We start from the raw sequence: 26,593 nt of genomic DNA, 5'->3' as shown, positions 1-26,593 counted from the left end.
ATGGTCCCTGATAGAAGGAGTTTACTTTCTAGTGAGGGGAAGATTGACAATGTTTATGCAAATATAAAAACAAGGAAACAGCAGGGAAATAAACAAATAGACAAAGTAATCTTACGTTATAATAAGTAAAATGAAAACAAAAATACTTGGAGAATGAGCACCCAGGCAGAGGAACACTTGTATAAGAGTTTTGGGTTAGAATGAGCTTGAATATTTGCACATAGTTAAAAGAAAGCTAATGTGGCTACAGTGCAGTGTTCCAGGGGTGGGAAAAGCAGGTGAGATGGGTACTTGAGGGGGCTCAGATTATATTCAGCCATGAAGGACAAAGTTGAGTTGGTAATATATTCTAAATATTGGAGGCTTTTAATCAGGAAAGAGATCTGTTCTAGGTTAAATCCCACTTTGTGGCTTCAGCAAAGCAGATGTCCTCAAATGACCTTTATGGCTGGAAATGCTCATGAGTGTTCTTCTTTATGTTACTTGTAGTTTTCTCTATCAATTGCAATCTTGGCTGCTAAGAGTACTGTCAACAGACACTTTGCCTGGCAAATACTGCTTTCAGTTCAGTGAACTCATGTTACCTCAAGGAACCCAAATTGTCCACAGGGTCAACATGGGAGAGGTAAGACCTGAACTCTAGAGGAAAGGGGGAATGTATTATAATCACCATATGTAGCACTTCATTCTACCTCCATATTATTTCCTGTGGCAAATAACTAAGAGGGATATGAATGAGTACATTCATTGTGAGAAAAATTTGTGATTAAGTTCCTAAACATAGAATCACTGGAAGCTATAAAGACTATCAAGTTTTCACCTGAAGTTTTCACCCACTAGAGATCCAGATAATGAAATTCTTCTAGACAGAATACTATTAAATTGTAGTATGGAACTTGCTGTATCTCTCTCAGAGGCAGCTGTTAGATACTGACTGACTAAAGAACATTCTTTCAAGCCATGCCTGCACAAGACCAAAACACTAGTTAGGAACAAAGAGATAAACCAAAAAATTAAAGTCAAATATAGACAAACACACACACACACACACACACACACCCTGAAACATAAAGCCTCTTTCCTAAAACAATTCCTCCTGAATTTTTCACATCATGGCATACATAGAAAATTTTAGAATTTGTACAGTACACTCGGATAATAAGGTAAGGCTGCTGGTTGAAGTAGGTGACTATGACAGAGTTCTGAAAAGGTGAGGGGTAGGACTAGTTAAGAAGGGTTACATGCTTATGTGGCAATTCTGAATAGAAAACCAAAATACAGTAAATAGTTTATGAACATATCAAGAGGGAAATGAATTTGTCTCTTTGCTATGTTATTTTCATTAGCAGCACGTTTTTTGTGTTAGCTCTATAAAATGAATATGTCACTCTTGACATGCTCCTCCTGTCACACTTGTTTACATTAAATAGTTCAGCAATCATCAAGATACCAGCAAGAGGCAGGCTGTGCATGGGATGAGTTTTAGCGCCACGCAAGTAGCCATGTTTACTTAATTTGGAAGATAGCACAGTAATTTTCCACTTAAATTTCTGTCTGTGAATCTATAATAGAAACTGTTTTCTTGGTTGTGGCTTTTGCTGTTTTAACATTGTAGCAGTTGTTGTTTCGGTTATGCATTGTTAGCCTTACTTTCCCTTTATGAATTACTTCCAATTATGCACTAACTTTGAGAATGTATCTTAAAGGGAATTTTCTATTTTCCTAAATGAGTTTTTGAAGCCCCTCTCTGTGTTCAGGTAACTATTTCTTACAGCTTTCTTGACGTAGGTCTAATTACTTGACCGAATTTGTGTCATCTCTCTGTATTAAGGATATTTTATGGGGTTTTGTCTCAGGCTTTTAGTCTATACTTCATTAATGATGTTTTTTAAAGGTTACAGACATTTCCTATTGAAAGAACTCTTCCTTAATTCATCATTTTAAAATGTGCAAGTATATTTTCTAAGCATTTAATATTGTTAGTATCATTAATATTACTAAAAGCGTATTAATGAAGTGCCAATACACTGAATAATCTAGAGCACATGGAGGGAAATATTCTCCCTCCACAGCCAGCTCAAAATTTGTAGAAAACATTGTATTCTTGTCTCCCGTTTAGTTGAGAAAATGAACCTTTTGGGGTGGATGGGGAAGACGCTCTGACATTTCATGCATAGTTATTATTTCTTCAAATATCTATGGTGTGAGTGGGCCAGGTGCCATACATCCTGGAGCATAATGAAGTATCTGGCTCCAAGAGTTGTATTTTGTTCTATTGGCAGTAGATTCACATTTTCCTTCCTTTTTGTGTACACTTTTTGATGTGTCATATATGATGGCAGCAGTGGTAAGAGACAGAGGAAGATACATCCTGCCATCCAGAGGATACAAGTGGACTCTGACACTTGCTTCTGCACCATCTGCCTTCTTACCTATAACACACTCTTGAGAAATAGACACAGAGGCTCCCCGAGACTGTGCATGGTAGAAGGCAATTGGCCAATGTTCTTCTTCAGAACATGAGGGAAAAGACAAGAAACTTTGGACCAGGTATTTTCAATTGCTGTGTCTCGGATTCCACATCAATGAAATGTTTCTTAGAAGTTGGAAACATGGGTGAATGACAGTCATGCAACTCCACTTACCTCTAAGTTGTTCACCAAAGATGATTGCATTCACTTGGGGAAGATACCTGGGTCCTTGAATATTGTGACTCTTTTGTGCAGCATATCAGGAAGTTTGGGTTTTCTTTAACTCTGCTCTCTCCCTTATCCCAGATCTAAGTATAGGCATACCTTTGTTTTATTGCACTTCACTTTATTGCCCTTGAGAGATGCTGCATTTTTTACAAGCTGAAGGTTTGTGACAACCCTGCATCCAGCAAGTCTGTCAGCACCATTTTTCCAGCAGCATTTCTCACTTTGTGTCTCTGTGTCACATCTTGGTAATTCTTACAATATTTTAGAACTTTTGTTATTATTATATTGTTATGGTGATCAGTGATCACTGATGTTACTATTGTAATTGTTTTGGGGCACCAAGAACTGTGCCCATATAAGATGGCAAATTTAACTGATAGATGTTGTGTGTGTTCCGACTGTTCCACCAACCAGCCCTTTCTCCATGTCTCTCTCTCTCCTCAGCCTCCCTATTCCCTGAGACACAACAATACTGAAGTTAGGCCAACTAATAACACTACAATGGCCTCTAAATGTTCAAGTAGAAAGTATAGTTGCAGGTCTCTCACTTTAAATCAAAAGCTAGAAATAATAAGCTTAGTGAGGAAGGCATTTTGAAAGCCTAGATAGGCTGAATGCAAGGCCTCCTGTGCTAAACAGTTAGCTAAGTTGTGAATGCAAAGAAAATGTTCTTGAAGAAAATTAAAAGTGCTACTCTAGTGAACACACAAATGATAAGAAAGTGAAACAGCCTAATTGCTGATATGGAAAAATTTTAGTGGTCTGGATAGAAGAGCAAATACGCCACAACATTCCTTTAAACCAAAGTCTAATCCAGAGCAATCCTACCTCTCTTCAATTCCAGGCTAGAGTGGTGAGGAAGCTGCCAAAGAAAAGTTTGAAGGTAGCAGAAGTTGGTGTGGGGATTTTAAGGAAAGAAGCTGTCTCCATAACAAAAAAGTACAAGGTGAAGTAGTAAGTGCTGATGTAGAAGGTGTTGCTTCCAGAATTTATCCAGAAGACATAGCTAAGACAATTAACGAAGGTGGCTACACTAAACAACAGATTTTCAATGTAGGTGAAACAGCCTTATATTGGAAGAAGATGCCAAATAGGACTTCATAGCTAGAGAGGAGAAGTCAATGCCTGGCTTCAAGGCCTCAAAGGAGAGTCTACCTCTCTTGTTAGGGTCTAATGCAGCTGTGGACTTTAAGTTAAAGCCAGCGCTCATTTACCATTCCAAAAATTTTAAGGCCTTTGTGAATCATGCTCAATCTACTCTGCCTGTGCTCTATAAATGAAACAGCAAAGCTTGGGTGACAGCACATCTGTTTACAACATGATTTACAGAATATTTTAAGCTCACTGTTGAGACCTACTGCTCAGAAGAAAAGGATCCTTTCAAAATATTACTGCTCATCAGTAATGTATCTGCTCACCCAAGAGCTCTGATGGAAATGTACAATGAGATTAATGTTGGTTTTATGCCCGCTAACAACATCTGTTCTACAGCCCACGGATCAAGCAGTCATTTAGATTTTCAAGTTTTATTACCTAAGAAATACATTTCATAAAACTATGGCTTCCATAAATAATAATTCCTTTGATGGATCTGGACAAGGTAAATTGAAAACCTTCTGGAAAACATACAGCATTCTAGGTGTCATTAAGAACATTCATGATTCATGGGAAGAAGTCAAAATATCAACAGAGAACTCATTCCTGAAAGGGAGAGTCAGTTGATGTAGCAAACTTCATTGTTGTCTTACTTTAAGAAATTTCCAAGCCACCCCAACCTTCAACAGCCAGCATCCTGATCAGTCAGCAGCCATCAACATCAAGGCAATATGCTCTACCAGCAAAAATTCACTGAAGGCTCAAATGATGGTTAGCATTTTCTTAAACAATAAAGTATTTTTTAATTAAGACTTTTAAAAGACATTATGTTATTGCATACTTAATAGAGTACAGTATAGTGTAAACATAATTTTTACTTGTACTGGAAAACCAAAAAGTTTGTGTAACTCACTCTATTGCAGTATCGCCTTTATTGTGGTGGTCTGGAACCAAATATGCAATATCTCCAAGGTGTGCCTGTAATACAAAGCCTTGCCAATTTTGTTTTTAAACATTTTTCAATTATGTCCCCTTCTCCATCTGCAAATGCTATCTTGGGTGACACCTTCATCATCTTGCAAGCTGACCCTGAAACAGTCTATAAACCAGTTTTCCCAACTTCAACCTTTCCCCTTCAAATCCATCAGACAGACCTAAAATAGAAACACGACCCTGTCATTCCTTTGTTTAAAACTCTTGAGTGTCTCCTGTTGCCCAGAGGATATAGTCTAAGTTTCTTAACACAGAGATCAAAGCTCTACATACAGACTCTCCACCTCTCTGGCTTCGCCTCTACTCTGCTTCAGCAACACTGAACATGTGTCATGCCATTTCTCTTTTTATGACTTTGCTCCTGATGTCCTAACTGCTTGGAATATATCTTTTCTCCTATTCATGTCTGACTCTTTTTCATACTTTAAAACTGCACAAATATCAACTCCTCCAAGAATACTCTCTACTCCCTAAAAGGCAGGTTAGATGCCTTTACTCTGTGCCTCATGTGCTTGTAATGCATTTCCTTTATAATGACACTTACTATATCATCTGTGTGCTCATTTTCACCACTATACTGCAAGCTCTTTGAGGACAGAGGATCTTATTCTTTGAATTCTTGGCCCCTTACCAAGTGCATGACTCCTTAAGAACACTCAGCACATGTTTGTGTAAAGAACGAACTAAAATGCCTCTGTGAATAGATGAAACCCCTATGAAGTGAGGAGATAGAGAGAAAGAGAGGAGAGAAACCTGGAATAAGCCTTTGGAAATTCCCACAAATTATGTTCTCTATTGTATTTTACTTCATCTGTCTGTTCTTTTTATCTTTAGATCAAGGGCTATAGCTGATTTCCTGCTTTCTCAGAACCACTTCAAAATGCATGGTATGGTTCTCAACACACACACTGTGTGTTCAGTGAATATTTGTGATTGACTGATAATCCTTGGGACACCACTGAGATATTGCTCTGTGTCATGACTGAGCAATGTATAAGAAAAATTGGTTCAGAGAAGAGATATAAATACTCAACATTATATTGCAAGGAATGTTATTGTGCTTTATAGAAAAACATATGAGAACATTTGTGAAAGAAAGAAAAATGAAAAGTGGAAAGATCCACCCCTTCAGTCTATTTATCTTATATTTTATCATCCATCTGTTACCTTCCTAACCCATCTCACTTTACCCATCATCTGTTTTCCCACCACCAAACATTGCACTAGTTTAATGCAGTGGCATATATTTTATTTCTGTGGCACCAATTGGATATATTTGTAAATAGAAGGGCAAACTGAATGCCAACTGTAACTGATAACATACATCCTACACTTATATAGAAGCCAAGGTCATTTTCTTCTTCCTGTCATAACTATACAAGTAAACAAGTCTTTACCTGGTGAAACAGGAGCAGTTATGTCATTCTTATATACCTAGAAAATCAGAACCAAGTGCTTTCCATAAAATTGTTCCATGTGAAATTGGCATCAATTAATGCACTGAACTATTCTTTCTCCTGGATGGAAATGTCATTTAAGAAATATGAAGATATTATTTCATTGTACTAGGAGGAAAAACTAGGTGTCAGGAGGATTCTTATTCAGGCTCAGATTGCTATTAAAACCTTACCTGAAGTGCCCTGAAACAGGGTCTCTTTCACTTCCTGTCTTATCTTTGACAGCCTGTCTTAATGCAGACTTAAGGCCAGAGCGAGGCCACAGCTCAGGAGGGGTGAACACTGTGTCTATTGCAGTAAATTCTATAGTAAATGCTTTTATCCATGAATCCCAACAGTCACTAACTTTCTTTATAGATGTGTATGTCTATGAAGCTCGTGACAGTTGACATATGTCAATCAGAAAAGGTTTACTCACACCCTTGCCACTCACAAGGCACTTAGAGAATTGAAGCAACACAATTCCATTGAATAGTATATTTGGCCACAAAAGGATGTTTCACATTTACTTGAAGAGCAGCAAGCTAGCATGAAATGAGGCAGGGTTAGTTCCAATTATACACTAGATCTCGTCAGCAGAGAAAAAATTCCTTGCTGAAATATCTGAAATTCTTAATAAAAATTCCTGGAAGCCTGTGAACTTTTTGGCAGCATATGTAAATTTAGGAGAAAGAAATAATCACAAATCTGTCATGCTGAAAGGGCTGATTGGGGTTTTGGGGGAACACTGGAAGAGTTACTAAACATTGGCATAACTCTTTTCCCTGAATAATGAATATATTCAATATTCCCTGAATATTGTGCATATTTCCCTAAGATATGTAAAATATATGAAAGAAAGGGAAAACTAATCTATAATGAAACCATGGATCTTGAACAACCTCTTGACACACTTTATAAAGAAAATCTGGCAGATACAGGGAAGTTATGAACAAAATGAAAGAGAGCTCTGAGATTCACAATAACTGCAAAATGGTGAATATGATGTTGTTCTCAATAAAGAAAAAGATAGATTTGGGGATCAGAAAAACTATAGTCCTTATCATGGAAAAACAAGCATAAGGCACATGAAGGAGCCTAGAGTGAAGTGCAGTGAGGGGCCCACGGCTTGAGGCCTACTGTCTTTTTTTAGGAGAGCATGGAATTGGGCCTGAACGAGCTCTTGAACTTCTATGTCATCTTAACTCTACATAGGGCTTAAACAGAGAGGTAGCCTGGTGTCAGATGATACTCTAGAAACAAAAAAAAGACAGGCATTGGTGAAAGAACAGTAGATCATCTGAGAAGACATAGTTTCTGGAGGAAGTAAGTGATAAATGTCATGACTGAGCGATGAAGGATGTCATCTAAAGCCAAGGAACTGTTTCTGTGCAGAGGACAGAATAGATTTGGAACTTAGAGATAAATGTTTATACATTAGCCGAGTGTTGCCCCAAGGCATTTATCATTTCCACTGTTTTCATATTTTCAACACTCACAAGCAGTTAAAGAGGGAACCAGAAAAACAAAATAAACAAACAATATTTAGTTCTCCAGCTGGAGACATAGAGGAATGATTCTAAGGACATCTTACTGAAAAAGGAGGTAAGCCAGTGAGGTTCACCAACACTATCTTTCTGCACGTTGTAAATCAGATCCCATGGTCTGCATTTAAGGGTGACTAATAAATACAAAAGATCTGGCATGCATAAAACACTACACAAACAAATGAAGAAATGGTTAACATTCAAAAGACTATGAAGATTGTTTAGAAGAGGAACTTAGGAAAGAAAAGAATGTTAAAAAATTATCTGCATTCTCAAGGAAATTAAAGTGAATATGGAATTTCTATGTAACAAGGGATCATACAAAATGGGGTTACTGACAAATTCAGGGAAAGACATTGAGAAGAAACATAAAATGTGAAAATACTTAAAAACCACATTTGAAGAAACTAGAACTGGTACAGTGAAAATCAAGAAAACAAACCACAGTAAATTCTAAGAAAACAAGGAAGTGATATAGGAGGTAAGGTACATAAGATCATACATACTGAACAGAAAAAATTTATAAGAAAAAAAATGACTAGAGAGGGCTTCCCTGGTGGCACAGTGGTTGAGAGTCTGCCTGCCAATGCAGGGGACACGGGTTCGTGCCCCGGTCCGGGAAGATCCCACATGCCATGGAGCAGCTGGGCCTGTGAGACATGGCCACTGAGCCTGTGTGTCCGGAGCCTGTGCTCCGCAACAGGAGAGGCCACAACAGTGAGAGGCCCGCGTACCGTAAAAAAAAAAAAAAAAAAGAAAAAATGACTAGAGAGAAAATGATAGTTATGGGGGAATGGCTATATATCCCCACACAATATGTGGATAACTAATGGACAGTTAGGGTTTCTTAGGAAGAGAACTGAACAATGAGATTATAAAAAATATTTAAGGAAATATAGACAAAAACTTTCTTTAAATAAAGGGAGATTTAAATATGCATATTTATCATTATCTGTTGATGTATAACAAATTAGTCCAAATCTTAAAAGCTTAAAACAATAATAACTTAAAAAAAGAATCTCTCATGGTTTCCTGAGTAGTTCTGTCTCAGGACTCTCATGGGGTAGCTAGAGCTAGAACATCTGAGGCTGGCCAGGCATCTCTCTCTCTTTATGGAATGGTTAGGGCCTCCCCATGGGGTCTCACAGTGGTCTACTTTAGGTCTCTTCAGAGCATTAGGGCCTCAGGACAGTTGGACTTACCAAGTGACTGAAGACTTCCAAGAGAATGCTTTTTAAGAGAACAAGGCAAAAGTCTAGGGTATTTTTATCACCTACCTCCAAAAGTTGCTTAAGGCCATTCTCTATGTCTATGTCTTTATTACAGCCCTGCCACTAGGTTCATCAATACCATTTTTTTTTTTTTAGATTCCATATCTATACATTAGCATACAGTATTTGTTTTTCTCTTTCTGACTTACTTCACTCTGTATGACAGACTCTAGGTCCATTCACCTTGCTACAAATAACATAGAGAATGGACTTGAGGATAGAGTGGGAGGGGGAAGCTGAGGTGAAGTGAGAGAAGAATTGACATATATACACTAGCGAATATAAAATAGATATCTAGTGGGAAGCAGCGGCATAGTACAGGGAGATCAGCTCGGTTCTTTGCGACGACCTAGAGGGGTGGAATAGGGACGGTGAGAGGGAGGCTCAAGAGGGAGGGGATATGGGGATATATGTATATGTATGGCTGATTCACTTTTAAAAAATGTAATTAATTAATTTTATTTTTGGCTGCTTTGGATCTTTGCTGCTGTGCGCGGGCTTTCTCTAGTTACAGCAAGCGGTGGCTACTCTTCGTTGCGATGCGTGGGCTTCTCCTTGCGGTGGCTTCTCTTTTTGTGGAACACGGGCTCTAGGCACACAAGCTTCAGTAGTTGTGGCTCACGGGCTCTAGAGCACAGGCTCAGTAGTTGTGGTGCATGGACTTAGTTGTTCCACGGCATGTGGGTTCTTCCAGGACCAGGGCTTGAACCTGTATCCCCTGCATTGGCAGGTGGATTCTTAACTACTGCACCACCAGGGAAGCCCCCAGGTTCACTTTGTTGTACAACAGAAACTAACACAGCATTGTGAAGCGATTATACTCCAATAAAGATGTATAAAAAAAAAGAGTCACTCAGAGTCACGTCTCCTAGAGTCACAAGCCTGCCAACATTTCAGATAAGGGCCCATACACTCCACCTCTGTATGAATGATGGTGTCACATTTTAAGAAGAGCATGTGGGCTAGAGTATATTGTGGTGATTTTGAAAACACAATGTCACACATACTGAAAGGGGTTACTGTGAGTGTAGCAAGACAATGGAAAATTAATAGAGAATAATTGAGACATAACATAGTGAGACTTTTGAAATTTAAGGTTAAGGAAAGAACAATATAATCATTCTGGAAGAAGAAATAATCACATGCAAGGGGAAATTCAGGCTGGACTGAGATTTCCTCACAGCAATGTTCAAGAACAGGAGATGATGGAGCACTTTCTTTAGAGTTAGGACAAAAGACTTTTTCCCCAATAACTTACATCTAGTCCATACATACAAGTGTTGTGTATAAAGATGACAGGAAGAAATGTTTAAATATGTAAAGACTCAGAGTATATATCATCTATTAACCATTATGAAAAAATCTTCCTGAAGACCAAATCTAGCCACGTTAAAAATAGAAGAATGAAAATTCAAAATAAAGGAATCATGAACAGATCTCTTTGTTTGAACATAGAAATGTAAAAATCAGCATTTTCCCCTTATCTTCTAGAACTCATCCAAAAACACCAAGGAGAGCAATGAATGAAAGACAGAAAAACCATGTCTGGTGAAACTGGAAGACAGCTAAAGTCCAAGATCATAAGATATAAAAAATAATAATAAGTAAAGAAGATAGGAGGAAACTTTTGGGGACGATGAATATGTTTATGGCATAGATTGTGGTGATAGTTTCAAAGATGTATCCTTATCTCCAAATTCATTAAGTTGTATATTTTAAATATGTACAACTTTTTGTATGTTAATTGTACCTCAATAAAATGGTTTAAAAAAAAAGATATCTGGAAGAATGGCTTAGAGCAGAAATCATGCAGTGGGGTGAGTAGAAAGAAGCGAATAAATGATGATGTAGAGATGGCATAAGAGAGCTTCAAATCAGAAAAAGAGCCAGCAAAAAGTACAGTATCAAGGGCTTCCCTGGTGGTGCAGTGGTTGAGAATCTGCCTGCCAATGCAGGGGACACAGGTTCGAGCCCTGGTCTGGGAAGATCCCACATGCCGCGGAGCAACTGGGCCCGTGAGGCACAACTACTGAGCCTGCGCATCTGGAGCCTGTGCTCCGCAACAAGAGAGGCCGCGATAGTGAGAGGCCCACGCACCACAATGAAGAATGGCCCCCGCTTGCCACAACTAGAGAAAGCCCTCACACAGAAACGAAGACCCAACACAGCTATAAATAAATAAATAAATAAATTTATATATATATAAAAAGTACAGTATCAAAGATGAAGGTCATGCCAGGTGATAAACCCAAGTTTCTTATTTTCAGCAGCAGATAGAGCGATACACCTGGCATTAGTTTTACTTGACTCGGTATGGTCCCAGGAAGCAGAGGAATTGGGACTAAATGAGCAATCCTATGGACAACCCATATGTGCAAGCAGTACTGTCTCTGTTGCAGCAGAAAGGAGATTGAATTGAGAAAACGTTCAGTGATAACTGTCTCCATTGCATGGGGAAAATCACACCCAGAGTCCTTGATCACAAGAAGAATTCATGCTTGTCCTGAATACTATTGTCTTTTGTCTGACATATACTCCTGGCAAATAGTTGGTGCAGGAAACACTCACATTTTTCAATGATAATACAAGAAAGCACCAGCACAGGATCTGTTCAAAGATGGAATTGGAAAACAGGAAGGAAATTTTTCATTATAAAATTAAAAAAGATATCATTATGTAAATTAACTCTCCTATCAAGGGTACAAAGCAAAAAATGCAAAAGCTCTGGGAAGATATGTTGAGGTAATAACAATTATCATCTGGTTGAGCTAAGGGACATATAGAAAAAACACAAAACTATTAAGCAAATTAAGCTGAACTTTCAAGAAGTTCACTTAAGAATAGACTGTTCTGAAAACAAAGACAATGGAAAAAGTAAATAAAATTAAGTAGAAAAAATATATTAATATGAGAATTATGCAATTAAGGAAAAAATGACATTTAAATATTTCAGATTTGGAAGTCACATGCTTAATTGGAATCCTCTATGAAGAGATGGTAATTGTGAAACAATGAATATATAAGGATATAAGTTAATAACTAGTTTTGAAATTAAAAAAAAAAACATGAACTTACAAATTGAAAGGCTATATTGTGTTGTTCCCAGAAGAAAATGATGGGTAACAATGAGACATATTTCAGGAAAGTTATTTTTCTTTTAATGTACAAAAAGAATTCATCTGGGAAGCCTGATGAGAATATAAAGCAAATTATTGTATAAATTAATTCAACTTATACTTCTCCACGGCAATCTTTTATGCAAGTAGTCATAGAACAATACCTACAAAATGCTACAGGAAAGAGAATGCACCCAAGGATTTTATGTCTAACAAACTGTCATTCGGGTATAAAGGCAACCTACATGGTTTTGAGTGTTTTAAATACTTTTTACTTATTCCCTCAAATTTTATTTTAGAAATTAAAAAAATACTAGAAGAGTTTGATAAATACTTGTATATATCCTCCATTTGAATTCAAGAATTTTAATCTTTTTTGGTATATTTGGTTTATCTCCAGCCTCATCTCACTTCCTTCTTTCTTCCTATGCCCTTAGCCCCTCCTCTCTCTCTCTCTCTCTTTCTCTCTCTCTTTCTCTGTCTTTATCTATTTAAAAGTAACTTTAAGGGCTTCCCTGGTGGTGCAGTGGTTAAGAATCTGCCTGCCAATGTAGGGGACACGGGTTTGAGCCCTGGTCCAGGAAAATCCCACATGCTGAAGAGCAACTAAGCCCATGCACCACAACTACTGAGCCTGCACTCTAGAGCCTGCGAGCCACAACTACTGAGCTCGTGTGCCACAGCTATTGAAGCCCACACACCTAAAGCCCATACTCTGCAACAAGAGAAGCCACCACAGTGAGAAGCCCACACACTGAAATAAAGAGTAGCCCCTGCTCGCTGCAACTACAGAAAGCCCATGCACAGCAACGAAGATCCAATGCAGCCAAAAATAAATATAATAAATTTTTTAAAAACAGTAAGTTTAAGACTTCAAGTCACCTCATACCTAATTACTTAAACATTCATTTCCCATCAATAAGGATAATTTATTATATAACATTATGCTGTTATCACATCTAAGAAATAGAAAATGATTCCATAATTTCATTTAATATCCAGTCCATACTAAAATTTTCTAAATCATCACAATTTATATATTTGACAGTTTGCTATTTTAGGAACTGAAATCCAACCTAGGTTGTTGCTATGCCGTTGGTGATTTTGTCTGCTTATAGTTTATTTTAGTAAGAAAATCCCCCTTCCTTAAAATTTTTTTTCACTACATTCACTTTTTGAAGAATTCAGGACAAGAGACATACATATTTTTTTCAATTCTACATTTATCTGATTCTTTTCTCTTGGTGGTGTTTAACCTGCTCCTTTATCACTCTTATTTCCTGTAAACTGGAAATTAGATATAGAGGCTTGACAAGCAGTTTTTGAGTTGCACAAATATAGAGAATATTTTCCCCATGAATTCTTTTTGAGGAATGTACCAGAGGAGAAACTTTAGCTTATCAAGATGTGACTGGAAAATTACAAAAAAATTAAAAAATCAATGATGATCATTGGATTTATTTTAGTATTACCTACAGTAGAGGCTAAGCCATTGTAAGAGAATGACTCCAAATTCACTGGCTTAAGTTGGATAAAAGTGGGTTTTTTTGGTTCTGTTTTTATGTAATAATCCAGGTACGAGTAGTCCAGGGCTGATACAGTAGCTATATTCCAGGAGGGCACTCAGGGACCTAGATCTACACATCTTATTTCTTCACCGTCTCCCAGGATGACTACAGATTTCATCTGCATGGCTTATACTGACTTATCCCCAATCCATGCTCCTAGGGAATTATGGAAGTCAAGAGCAGGCAGCTTCTTCTTTAAGGAACTATCCTGGAAGGAGAACACATTGTTTTAGTTCACACTTGACTGGCTTGAACATAGTCAAAAAGACACACCTAGGTAGATTGGAGGCTGGGAAATTTACCCTATTGTTTGATGACTATGAGCACAGCTAAAATGAAAGGACCATATTATTAAAATGGAAAATGATATTACTGTGGGACCACTAGCAATCCTTACTACAACTTGAATGTAGTAAAAACACTAAAGAGCATGGGGATGGGGGGACAGTAGAATGTAAATGCTAAATGCACTGGCAATGTACAAAATTAGAATTAAAAAGGAAGAGAATTATTACATATTGTCAAACAAAATGGAGTATTATCTGTATTAGATAAGATTATACACTGTTATAAGCATAAGCAGAGGACATATTAAAAAAACTTTAAAACATGACAGTGAAATGTTTTAAAGTAATGGAATCAGAAAATACAGCATAAGTTAAATTAATTAAAATCAAATTTATCAACAAATGTAAATAACTAGACATATCAATGAAGAAGACTTTCATATTGGATTACAAAGCAAAGTCACGTCACGTACCATGCTATTTACAAGAGAATTGACTTCCAAAATAATTTAGAAAGGTTAAAAAATAAATATATGGAGAGAGAGATGTTGGGCAAATGCAAAAAAAAAGCAGAGTTATAATTTTACTTTCAGTCAAGTTTGAATTAATTGAGGCAAAGAAGAGCATGCTAAGGTGTGCAGTTAACAGTGAAGATGATCTAACAGTTATAAATGTCTATGAATGAACAAACCTAACATCATTATGCATAAATGAAAAGTTACAGGAAATACAAAGAGAAATGAACATATATCATTGGCAGTAAAATATAATTTAATTCATAGATTTTAGTCCATGACAGATGTAAACAATAATTATGTAAAGATATCAAAGACTCGAATGGTATAATTAATACAATAGGTATCCTTGAAATATGTCAAATTTCATACCTAAAATTTTATATCCCTTTACCTACTCTTTTTTTTTTTTTTTTTTTTGCGGTACGCAGGCCTCTCACTGTTGTGGCCTCTCCCGTTGCGGAGCACAGGCTCTGGATGCACAGGCTAAGTGGCCATGGCTCACGGGCCCAGCTGCTCTGCAGCACGTGGGATCCTCCTGGACTGGGGCACGAACCCGTGTCCCCTGCATTGGCAGGCAGACTCTCAACGACTGTGCCACCAGGAAAGCCCTACCTACTCTTTTTTATTTTTATTTTTTTAACATCGTAATTGGAGTATAATTGTTTTACAATCTTGTGTTAGTTTCTGCTTTATAACAGTGAATCAGCTATACATATACATATATCCCATATCTCTTCCCTCTTGCATCTCCCTCCTTTCCACCCTCCCTATCCCACCCCTCTAGGTGGTCACAAAGCACCGAGCTGATCTCCCTGTGCTCTGGGCTGCTTCCCACTAACTAGTTATTTTACATTTGGCCTTTACCTACTCTTGAAGGAGTTATAAAAATACATAGACTTCAAGGGAAATCCTAATAAATTAAAAAAAGTGTCAATTTAAGAAAATATTGAAACATTGCAAACTGAAAACAAAAAGATACAAATACATCTAGAAATTAAATACACAGGAAGTCATTATTTTTGTAAACTAATCAGATAAATCTACAAAAACAATAAAAAATTCTTTCACTGATTCCTGTTGTAAGAGAAAACCTAATTCTCAATTGCAAAACATCTGGAATATTATAAAAATGATAACACTACTAATGAGAAATATTGCAATAGAGCTAAAGCAGATCTTAGAGAAAATTTTATATCCTTAAATAGTTATATTAATAAGCAAAAAATAATAAAAATTAATTCAGTATTTACCTGAAAAAGTAGGAAAAGAGCAATAAAACAAATTTAGGGTATTGTTAATGATATTAATAAAGATAAAATGGGAAATTAGTAATTTAGAATACATGGAAAACTGGATAGAAATAGATGCAGAAGTGTGTTCATTGAAAGAAAAAGTAAAGCAGATAAACTGCTAATCTAATTGAGAAAAAATAATGAGAGGACACACAAATACTTAAAATAGGATAGAAATGAGAACCACAAATACAGAGAAAAATGCTCATTCTAGACTATATAGTTAATTCTATTCAGAGATTTAAAAGAATTGAAAAATTAATTTTTGTAGGAAAATTAACCAAAGCTAACTTTAGAAGTAAAAAAAAACAAAAACAAAAACACATGTAAGGACAAATTATCACTGAAGACATAGAGAAAGATGTCAAAGAACTATTACCCAATATAGCAGTAAGCTATGTAGTTCCAAGGGAGAATTCAACAATATCTTTATAACCAATATCTCCAGGGCTATTTAAACAATTACAAGACACTGAAAAATTACTTTATGAAGTAAATATATTAATTGAAAAGAAAAGAATCAAACTCCCAACAAGTTACTTCATGGACATCAAAAAACTGATTTTAAACGTTATATAGAGAGGCAAAGACCCAGAATAGCCAGCACAATATTGAAGAAGAACAAAGTTGGAGAACTGAATTAAAACTTACTACACAGCTACAGTAATCAAGAAAATTGTGTCATTAATAAAAGAATAGACAAATAGATTGATGCCAGAGAACAGAGAACCCAGAAGTGGACCCACATATAAATAGCAACTGACCTTTGACAAAGGAGCAAAGGCAATTTAATGGAGCAAATATAGTCTTTTCAACAAATGGTCTGTAACAACTGGACATCCATATGCAAAAAAAGAAAAAAAAGTTAGATACAGACCTTATACCCTTCACAAAAGTTAACTCAAGATGGATCATAGACCTAATTGTAAAACACAAAAATATAAAACTCCTATGAGATAACATAGGGGAAAACCTAAATGACCTTGGGTATAGTGATGATGGTGATAACTTTTTAGATAGAACACCAAAGGCATTATCCATGAATAAATAATTAATAAGCTGGACTTCATTAAAATTAAAAACGTCTGCTCTGTGAAATACAATGTCAATAGAATGAGAAACCAACCACAGACTGGGAGAAAATATTTGCAAATGACAAAACTGATAAAGAACTGTTATCCAAAATATACAAAGAACTCTTAAAACTCAACAATAAGGAAACAAATAACCTGATTGAAAAAAATGGATCAGGGGCTTCCCTGGTGGCGCAGTGGTTGAGAGTCCGCCTGCTGATGAAGGGGACACGGGTTCATGCCCCGGTCTGGGAAGATCCCACATGCCACGGAGCGGCTAGGCCCGTGAGCCATGGCCACTGAGCCTGCGCGTCCGGAGCCTGTGCTCCGCAATGGGAGAGGCCACAACAGTGAGAGGCCCACGTACTGCAAAAAAAAAAAAAAAAAAGAAGGACCAAAGACCTTAACAGACACTTCACCAGAGAATATATACAGATGGCAAATAAACATATGAAAAGACGCTTGACATAATATGTCATCAAGGACATGCAAATTAAAACAATGAGATACCACTACACACCTATTGGAATATCGAATACTGACAAAACCAAATACTGGCTGGGCGATAGAGTAGTAGGAACACTCATTCACAGTTGATGGGTGTGCCAAATAGTCAAACCACTTTTGAAGACAGTTTGGCAGTTTAGTACAAAATGAAACATAATCTTACCATATGATCCAACAGTTGTGCTCCATGGGGTATTTACCCAAAGGAGCTAAAAATGTGTGTACACACAGAAAAGTGCACACAGGTGTATAGCAGCTTTTTAATAAACTGCCATAACTTGGAAGCAACCAAGACGTCCTTAGTAGGTGAATGGATACATAAACTGTGATACATGCAGACAATGAAATTATTTTAACTTTTTATTTTATATTGGAATATAGTTGATTAGCAATGTTGTGTTAGTTTCAGGTGTACAGCAAAGTGATTCAGTTATACATATACATGTATCTATTTTTTTTCAAATTCTTTTCCCATCTATGTTGTTACAGAATATTGAGCAGTGTTCCCTGTACTATACAATACATCCTTGTTGGTTATCTATTTTAAATATAGCAGTGTGTACATGTCAATCCCAAACTCCCTAACTATCCCTCACTCCCCACACCCTTCCCCCCTTACAAATGAAGTTGTAAATAAGTTCATTTGTATCATTTTTTTTTAGATTCTACATATAAGTGATATCATACAATATTTCTCTTTCTCTGTCTGACTTAACTTTAGTCAGTATGACAATCTCTAGGTCAACCCATGTTGCTGCAAATGGCATTATTTTATTCTTTTTAATGGCTGAGTAATATTCCGTTGTATATATGTACCACATCTTGTTTATCCATTCCTCTGTTGATGGACATTTAGGTTGCTTCCATGTCTTGGTTATTATAAACAGTGCTGCAGTGAACATTGGGTTGCATGTTTCCTTTTGGGCCATGTATTTCTCTGGATATATGCCCAGGAAGGGGATTGCAGGACCATATGGTAGCTCTATTTTTAGTTTTTTAAGGAACCTTCATACTATTCTCCACAGTGGCTGCACCAATTTACGTTCCCAACAACAGTGTAGGAGGGTTCCCTTTTCTCCACACTCACTCCAGAATTTATTGTTGAATCAGGCTCTCTGACTTCATACTATATTACAAAGCTATAGTCATTAAAACATTATGGTATCAGCACAGAAAATAGAAACATAGATCAATGGAACAGGATAGAAAGCTCAGAAATAAACCCATGCACCTATGGTCAGTTAATCTACGACAAAGGAGGTAAGACTATACAGTGGAAGAAAGGCAGTCTCTTCAATAAATGGTGCTGGGAAAACTGGACAGCTACATGTAAAAAAATGAAATTAGAACATTCTTTAACACCATACCCCAAAATAAACTCAAAATAGTTTAAAGACCTAAATGTGAGACTGAACACTATAAAACTCTTAGAGGAAGAGATAGGCAGAACACTCTCTGACATAAATCCCAGCAATATCTTTTTCAATCTCTCTCCCAGAGTAATGGAAATAAAAAAAATAAACAAATGGGACCTAAGTAAACTTAAAAGCTTTTACACAACAAAAGAAACCATACATGAAATGAAAATGCAACCCACAGAATGGGAGAAAATATTTGCAAATGATGTTACTGACAAGGGATTAGTCTCCAAAATTTACAAAGAGTTCATGCAGCTTAATATCATGAAAGCAAGCAACCCAATCAAAAAATGGGCAGAAGACCTAAATGGACAGTTCTCCAAAGAAGACATACAGATGGCCAAGATGCACATGAAAAGATGTTCAACATCACTAATTATTAGAGAAATGCAAATCAAAACTACAATGAGATATCACCTTACACCAGTCAGAATGGTTACCATCAAAAAAATCTGTAGATAATGAAATATTATTCAGTGCTAAAAATCATGAGCTAAACCATAAAAAGATGTGGAGGAAACTTAAATGCATATTACTAAGTGAAATAAGCCAATATTTAAAGACTACATACTGTGTGATTTCAACTATATGACATTCTGGAAAATGCAAAACTATGGAGACAATAAAAAGGTCAATGGATGCCAGTGGTGTGGAGGGTAGATATAAATAGAGCACAGAAGATTTTAGGGCAGTGAAACTACTGTATGATATTATAATGATAGATAAATGTCATATGCATTTGTCTAAAACCATAAAATGTGCAAAAACAAGAGTAAACCTTGAGGTAAACTATGGGCTTTGGATGATTATGATATGTCAGTGTAGATTCATTCTTGGTAAAAAAATGGTACCATTCTGGTGAATGATGTTGATAACAGGGAAGCTATGCATGTGTTGGGGCAGGGGTGTATATGAGAAGTCTCAGTCACTTCCTTTTAATTTTGCTCTGAATCTAAAACTGCTCTTACAAAATAAAGATTCTTTTTCTTTTTTTAAAAAGCAAAGAAGAATAGTAAAAGAAAAACACAAACCACAGAAGTTTATTATACAAAAAGAAAACTACAAACCAATGTCACTATGAATATGGAAGCAAAATGCCAAAGTAATCAGCAGCACATAAGACCATCATACACCTCTTCAAAGTGGTATTAATTCAAGAAATGATAGTTCTATAATGACTAAAATTAATCATAATAATTGATCTAAGAAGAAACAGCCTACCATCATTTCCATGTTGAAAAAGCATTTTCCAAGATTATATATCTATTCTTGATATGAACAGTTAAAAATGTCAGAACATTTGAATACTACCTCAACATAATAAACATTTCAAACAAAAGGCTGAAACAATCTGTATTGATAAAACTTTAGAAGTATTCTCATCTATGTCAGGAACAAGGCACATACTCCACTATTACCACTATTAATTAAATTGGGTTTGCAGATACTAACCAACATATTTAGATAAGAGGAAGAAACTACAAAAATTGGGGAAAAAAGAGGTTAAGTTATTACTATTTATAGATGATGTGATTATATATTTGAAAACTTTAAAATATTCAACTAAACCCACTAATTCAGTAGGGAATTCAGTAAGGTGGTAAGGTACAAAATTAATATACATAGTCAATAGTCTCCACTGATACAAATAATAAGTTATATGACATAATGCAGTAGAAGTCCTTATTTATATTAGCAACAGTAAAATAGAGAATGCCTAGTATATTAGTTTTTGTGGTGGCTGTAACAAATTACCACAAACTTAGTGACTTAAAACAACACAAATGTATTATCTCACAGTTCTGGATGTCAGAAGACCAGAATGGTTCTAAATGAGCTAAAATCAGTAGTATTATATTTCTTTTGGTCGCTCTAGGGGAAAACACATTCCTTGCCCTTTACAGTTTTTAGAGGCTGCCCACATTTCTTGGCTCAGGACCTTCTTCCATCTTCAAAACCAGGCCAATTCTTTTTGCACTGCTAGCTCTCTGATTCTTCCTCATCTGCCTCCTTCTTCCACTTATAAAGGAGCTTTGTGATTACACTAGGCCTACCTGAATAACCCAGGATAATCTCCACATCTCAAGGGCAGCTGATTAGAAATCTTAATTCTATCTGCAACTTTTGTTCCCCTTTACCATGTAACTAACATATTCAAAGTTTCTGAACATTAGGGTGTAGACATCTTTGGGGCAGGGAGGGGCATTGTTCTTCCTACCATATCTAGTAATAAATTTAACAATAAAATTGCAATGTTTATTATAAGAAAACTTTGAGATGATTCAGGGAGCTATAAAATAGTACTTGAACAAATGAAAGCCATACTACTTTCTTGGCTAAGAAGAAGTAGCATGTACTTTAATGGGAAGAAACAACATCACAAAGATATGTTATCCCTAAATAAACCTATACATTTAATTCAATACAATAAAAAATTACCTAACTGAATACTTTTGGAAAGAGACAAGTTAATTCTTAAAATACATGTGGAAACCAAAAACTAGCAAGAATAAATAGGAAAATTCTGAAAAGGAAGAGTAAGGAGGTGTTACCAGATGTTAAAGCATATTACTAAGGCTTAGTGATTCAAACAGTGTGATATTACTCATAAATAAACAAACATGTCAATGGAATCACACAAAAAAAGTCCAGAAACAGGCCCAAATCATATGGGAATTTACTAAATGATAAATATTGCATCCTGGTGAAAAAATTGTTTATTAAAACCGAATGGGGGCTTCCCTGGTGGTGCAGTGGTTGAGAGTCCGCCTGCTGATGCAGGGGACACGGGTTCGTGCCCCGGTCCGGGAAGATCCCACATGCCACGGAGTGGCTGGGCCCATGAGCCATGGCCACTGAGCCTGCACGTCCGGAGCCTGTGCTCCACAACGGGAGAGGCCACAACAGTGAGAGGCCTGCATACCGCAAAAACAAAACAAAACAAAAGAAAACGGAATGGTGTTGGGACTCTTGCTAGCCATCTGGACTGAAAAGTTTTCTTCCATGTCTCATATTTTATATCAGGGTATCTTCCAAATGAACAAAAAAATTAAAGACAGAAATAAAACCATAAAACCACTATAAGAATCCCTGGGTAAAAATGTTATATCAGAACAAGGAAGGCTTTTCTATGACAGAAAACCCAGAATCCATAAGAGAAATGACTGAAATTTTCAGCTACTATTGTGTTTTTAAACACAATAAAAACAGCAATAAAAAAACGGCCAAAATTCATCACAAGTAATTCAAAATTCAAGCAGAGTAAAACTATTTGTAACTCATAGACAAAAGTCTAATTTCCCGCAAGTATAAAGCATTCCTACAAATTAAAAAAATAAAGACCAATAAATAAATATAAACATATTTAAGAGGTTATGAAAAGATAGCAAAGGAAAGACAATTTGGATTTTAGATATGTGGAAATATCCTCAACCAAACTCACTCACAATGAGAGAAATAAAGAGTAAATCTACAGTGAGATACCATTTGTCACCTTTTAGGTCATCCACAATCCAAGAGGTTAATAGCATCTGCTGTGAGTGAGGGTGAAAAGAAAAGCCACACACATTTATTGCTTGTAAGAATGTAAATTGATACAGTCCTGTTGTGGGGGAGGTATTGTCTATCAAAATTACACATCACATACCTTAGCATCCAACAATCTGACCCCTACAATGTATCCAGTTATGTACAAAGTGAAAACATTAGTCACTGCAGCAATCTCCTTTTACAAGAAAAACATTACAAAAAACTTAAGCATGTATCAATAGGGGACTAGTTAATTAAATTGTGGTACATCAGACAATGAATATTATTTAGCTATAAAACATAATGACAAAAGTCTTTATGTAGAGTATGGAAAAACCTCCATGATATATATATATATATATATATATATATATATATATATTTTTTTTTTTTTTTGCGGTAGGCGGGCCTCTCACTGTTGTGGCCTCTCCCGTTGCGGAGCACAGGCTCCGGACGCGCAGGCTCAGCGGCCATGGCTCACGGGCCCAGCCGCTCTGCGGCATGTGGGATTTTCCCGGACCAGGACACGAACTCGTATCCCCTGCATCGGCAGGCGGACTCTCAACCACTGCGCCACCAGGGAAGCCCTCCATGATATATTTTTAAATAAAAAAAGCAAAGGGTAGATCAACGTGTACAACATTGAGTTACGTGAAAAAGAACAAAGAATATACATGTAAGAGCCAACACTTACAAAGCACTTCTTATCCCTTCTAGTAGAAATCACTCTGTAAGGAAGGTACAGTCATTCCTTTTCCTACACCATAAGCAACACATCTGTATTATTTACTGCTTTTTAAAAATTTTTAATTTTATTTATTTTGGTTGCACCAGGTCTTATTTGTGGCTTGCAGGCTCCTTAGTTGCAGCACATGTGCTCCTTAGTTGTGGCCACTGGGGTCCTTAGTTGTGGCATGCATGTGGGACCTAGTTCCTCTAGTTCCCTGATCAGGGATCGAACCTCCATGCCCTGCATTGGAAGGCGGATTCTTCACCACTGTGCCACCAGGGAAGCCCCATTATTTACTGCTTTATCTTCAGTACCTACCACAGAGCCTGACACATAGAGTGCTCACGAAATATTTGGGCAATAAATAAATAAAGGATTTCCTATTTAAAGATGAAAAAACTAAAGCTCAAGTAGATTAAATAGCTTGACCCACGTCACACAACCGGTAAGTGGAAGAGTCTCATTTCTGGATAAAATATCTTTGGAAGAATACATGCCCCCTCACTCAAACACACAGACTCATCCCATTAGTTATCTGTGAAGACAGCAACTGGCTGGAGGGAGCTGAGGACACAGGTAAAGGTCAGACTTTTTCTATATGCCCTTTTATAGTTTTGAATTGTGAGGTATTTGGACATATTACATATTCCAATGAAAGTACATGAAAATACAGCTCACAGATAGGAATGTTGACAAACAAAACACCAGAGGCAAGCACATGATTCGTTTAAAATATAAATAATACAAATAAATTATATAAGTAAATGTGGTTAATACTGTTACACAAAGGACAATTCTTGAAATATATCTTAAGAGAGTTATGATTTGAAAATAATAGACTGAGAGGAAACCTCAAATAGAACCACAAAAGCTGGGTGGAAAATTACAAGGAAGAGAAGTAGTGGGCTTATTCTAGTTTCTCTGTCTCTCTTGAATGGTAATCTCTCTGGACAGTTTTTCTGAAGAAGGTACATTGATACATAGGCAGCTAACTATCTTATTTAAATGTATAAACATAATCTCTAACAGTATTAAAAACAGTTTCTACTCCTGTGGGCAATGAAAACAAAGCATAAAAAAATACCACTTGAAGGAATATTATATGAATATTAAGTGCACAATGACCCCATATGGGCTCATAACTAAATTCCAAATCATGTTAGTAAATTGTCCAAAATAACGAGGAAATTTAAAATAATGGGTTAAGATATAAGCAGCATATGTAAACAAAAAGAAGGGAATTTCAAGGTTATGCAAACTATAATTTTAGAAAAAAATATTAAATGGGAACGTGGTGGCTTTAAAATTATGAATTAAACAAGTTCTCAATGAGCCTTTCTGTTCCACTGATATAACATCAGAATACCTGAAGAAAATGTTGTGGCAACTGAAATGAGAAACAGATGGAAGAGCAGTGGGAGAGAGAGAATTTAAGAGATAATTTTTTTGTCCTTGAAATATCATGTATATAAAAGTTGTTCCTACATGAAAATCTAAACAGTGTTGGGAAAGATTGATATATTCTTGTCTATAAATAAACATAATACTAAAAGCTATAGCCTATAAAAAATTTTTTTTCAATGGCCCCTGGAGCATTTTACAAAAAATGAAATCACATATTAGCCAAAAAGAAATACTCTTTCAGTTCCAAAGAGGAAAAATACTTTAGATCATATTCTAAAACCACAATCTAATAAAGTGAAAAATAAATGTCAAATTTAGAAACAAAAAACCTGAAATATTTGACATTTTAATGCCTTTCTTTTCTAAAGAACTCTTGGAGCAAAAAGAACTAAAAAACCAGTTTCATAGTATTTATAAAACAGTGATAATAATAGTCTCAATATTTTTACTGCAAGCAAAAATAATGAAAATAATGAATAAAATCTATAAGTGATGAAAAACAACCAAGTGAACCTAAGGAGCACAAATGGAAAAAAAAATTAATGAAGACAAAAGCATAAATAAATTAATTAGGAAACAGAAATGGTAGACTTGCCAACAGCTTATTTTAGCAGAAAAAAATAATTTGAACCACTTAGGAGAAAAAGCCACTGAAACATAAGAACATTAGATAGGAGAAAAGAAAACTAATTATTGATGACATTAAAGAATTATATGATAATACTTTACTATTTCACCCAACTCCATGTTAATAAATCGGTAACCAAGGTAGGTAAGTTATATTGTATTGAAATTGGACTATCTAAAATGGACCTAAGAATGGAATGAAAACATGAAACACAAAAATACAAATAATCAGAGATAAAAACTCTCAAAGTTGTCTAAGAGTTATACTTAAAAAGATTACCAGGTTCAGATGACTGTATGGCTTAACTTTATCAATCCAATCTCAGAACATCTAATTTTCATGTTGAATGATTCTACCAAAAAAGCACCCCCCCCCAAAATAAAAGGTCTGCTTTCTATTTCTTGTTATGAAGCTATGGGTCTAAGATAGCAAAATTCAACAAATACGGCACAAATCTAAAGACTAATAATCAAAAACTCACATAATAAAGCCACATATTAAATATAGTTCAATATGACTCCAGTAGGGTTTATCTCAAGGTGTGCAAATAGGGTTTAATGTGAGGAAATTTATTAGTACAATTCACTACAGTTAAAGACTAAAAGCCATATAATTATTTTGATAGACAGGAAAAGCCTTGGATACAATTCCATCTTTGTTCCTGATAAAACTTTATATATACATTATAATAAGCAAACACTCCAAATGCTTCAAGCTCTTTTGAAAAAATCTTCAACAACTTCAAACAAAATTTTGAAGCTCTTTGTTAAGTCTCTAAATCTTATTTCCAGTTTATAGAAAATAGAAGTGATAATGAAGTAAGTTAACACCAAGAGAAAACAATCAGATAGAATCAGATTTGGGGAAAATATGTAAGACTGTTTATAAATATATACATATATACACATATAGAGATAGCAATTATATTCCTATATATGATTCTTAAGTGTTCAGTGATAAAACATTGTTAGAAACAATAGAAAAGTTATTACTCAGTCACCATTATTTTTCACATTTTCTTGCAGATACTAGCCAATGCAATTAAGACAAAAAACTAATTGGCAAACATGTTTAAAAGAATCGGGAGAATGTATTTATTTAGGGAGGTTAGGCGAGAAGTAAGAATTAAACTAAATTGGTTCCTTGAAGGCTTGCATCTCTAGAGAGCTCTATGGATCTGAGGTGAAGTCCAGAGGTTCTGTGCTTCACTGTCAACTACAGTTGAAAAGTTTGAATTCCAGTCTTATCTCACCTTTTAGAGGAGCTGATGTTTCCTTAAACATGAAGGTTAAAGACTTAAGCTCAAGGTCTGAGGCCCTCTCCCAGAACCTGAGGCCCAGCTCTGCTAGATCTCTGTGCTCTGCCCTAGAATACAAAAGACAGTAGGAGAACCACTCACTTGATACTCCTTCTAGCTCTACAATCAACTCAGTAAAAGCTGTACTTTCAGCCTTGGGGAAATCCAAAAAAAAAAAAAAAAAAA

This window comes from Mesoplodon bidens (genome assembly GCF_964165515.1).
Source record: "Mesoplodon bidens genome assembly, chromosome: 17".
Taxonomy (NCBI): domain Eukaryota; kingdom Metazoa; phylum Chordata; class Mammalia; order Artiodactyla; family Ziphiidae; genus Mesoplodon; species Mesoplodon bidens.
The sequence above is the reverse complement of the archived record's forward strand: the minus strand, read 5'-3'. Positions refer to the sequence as shown.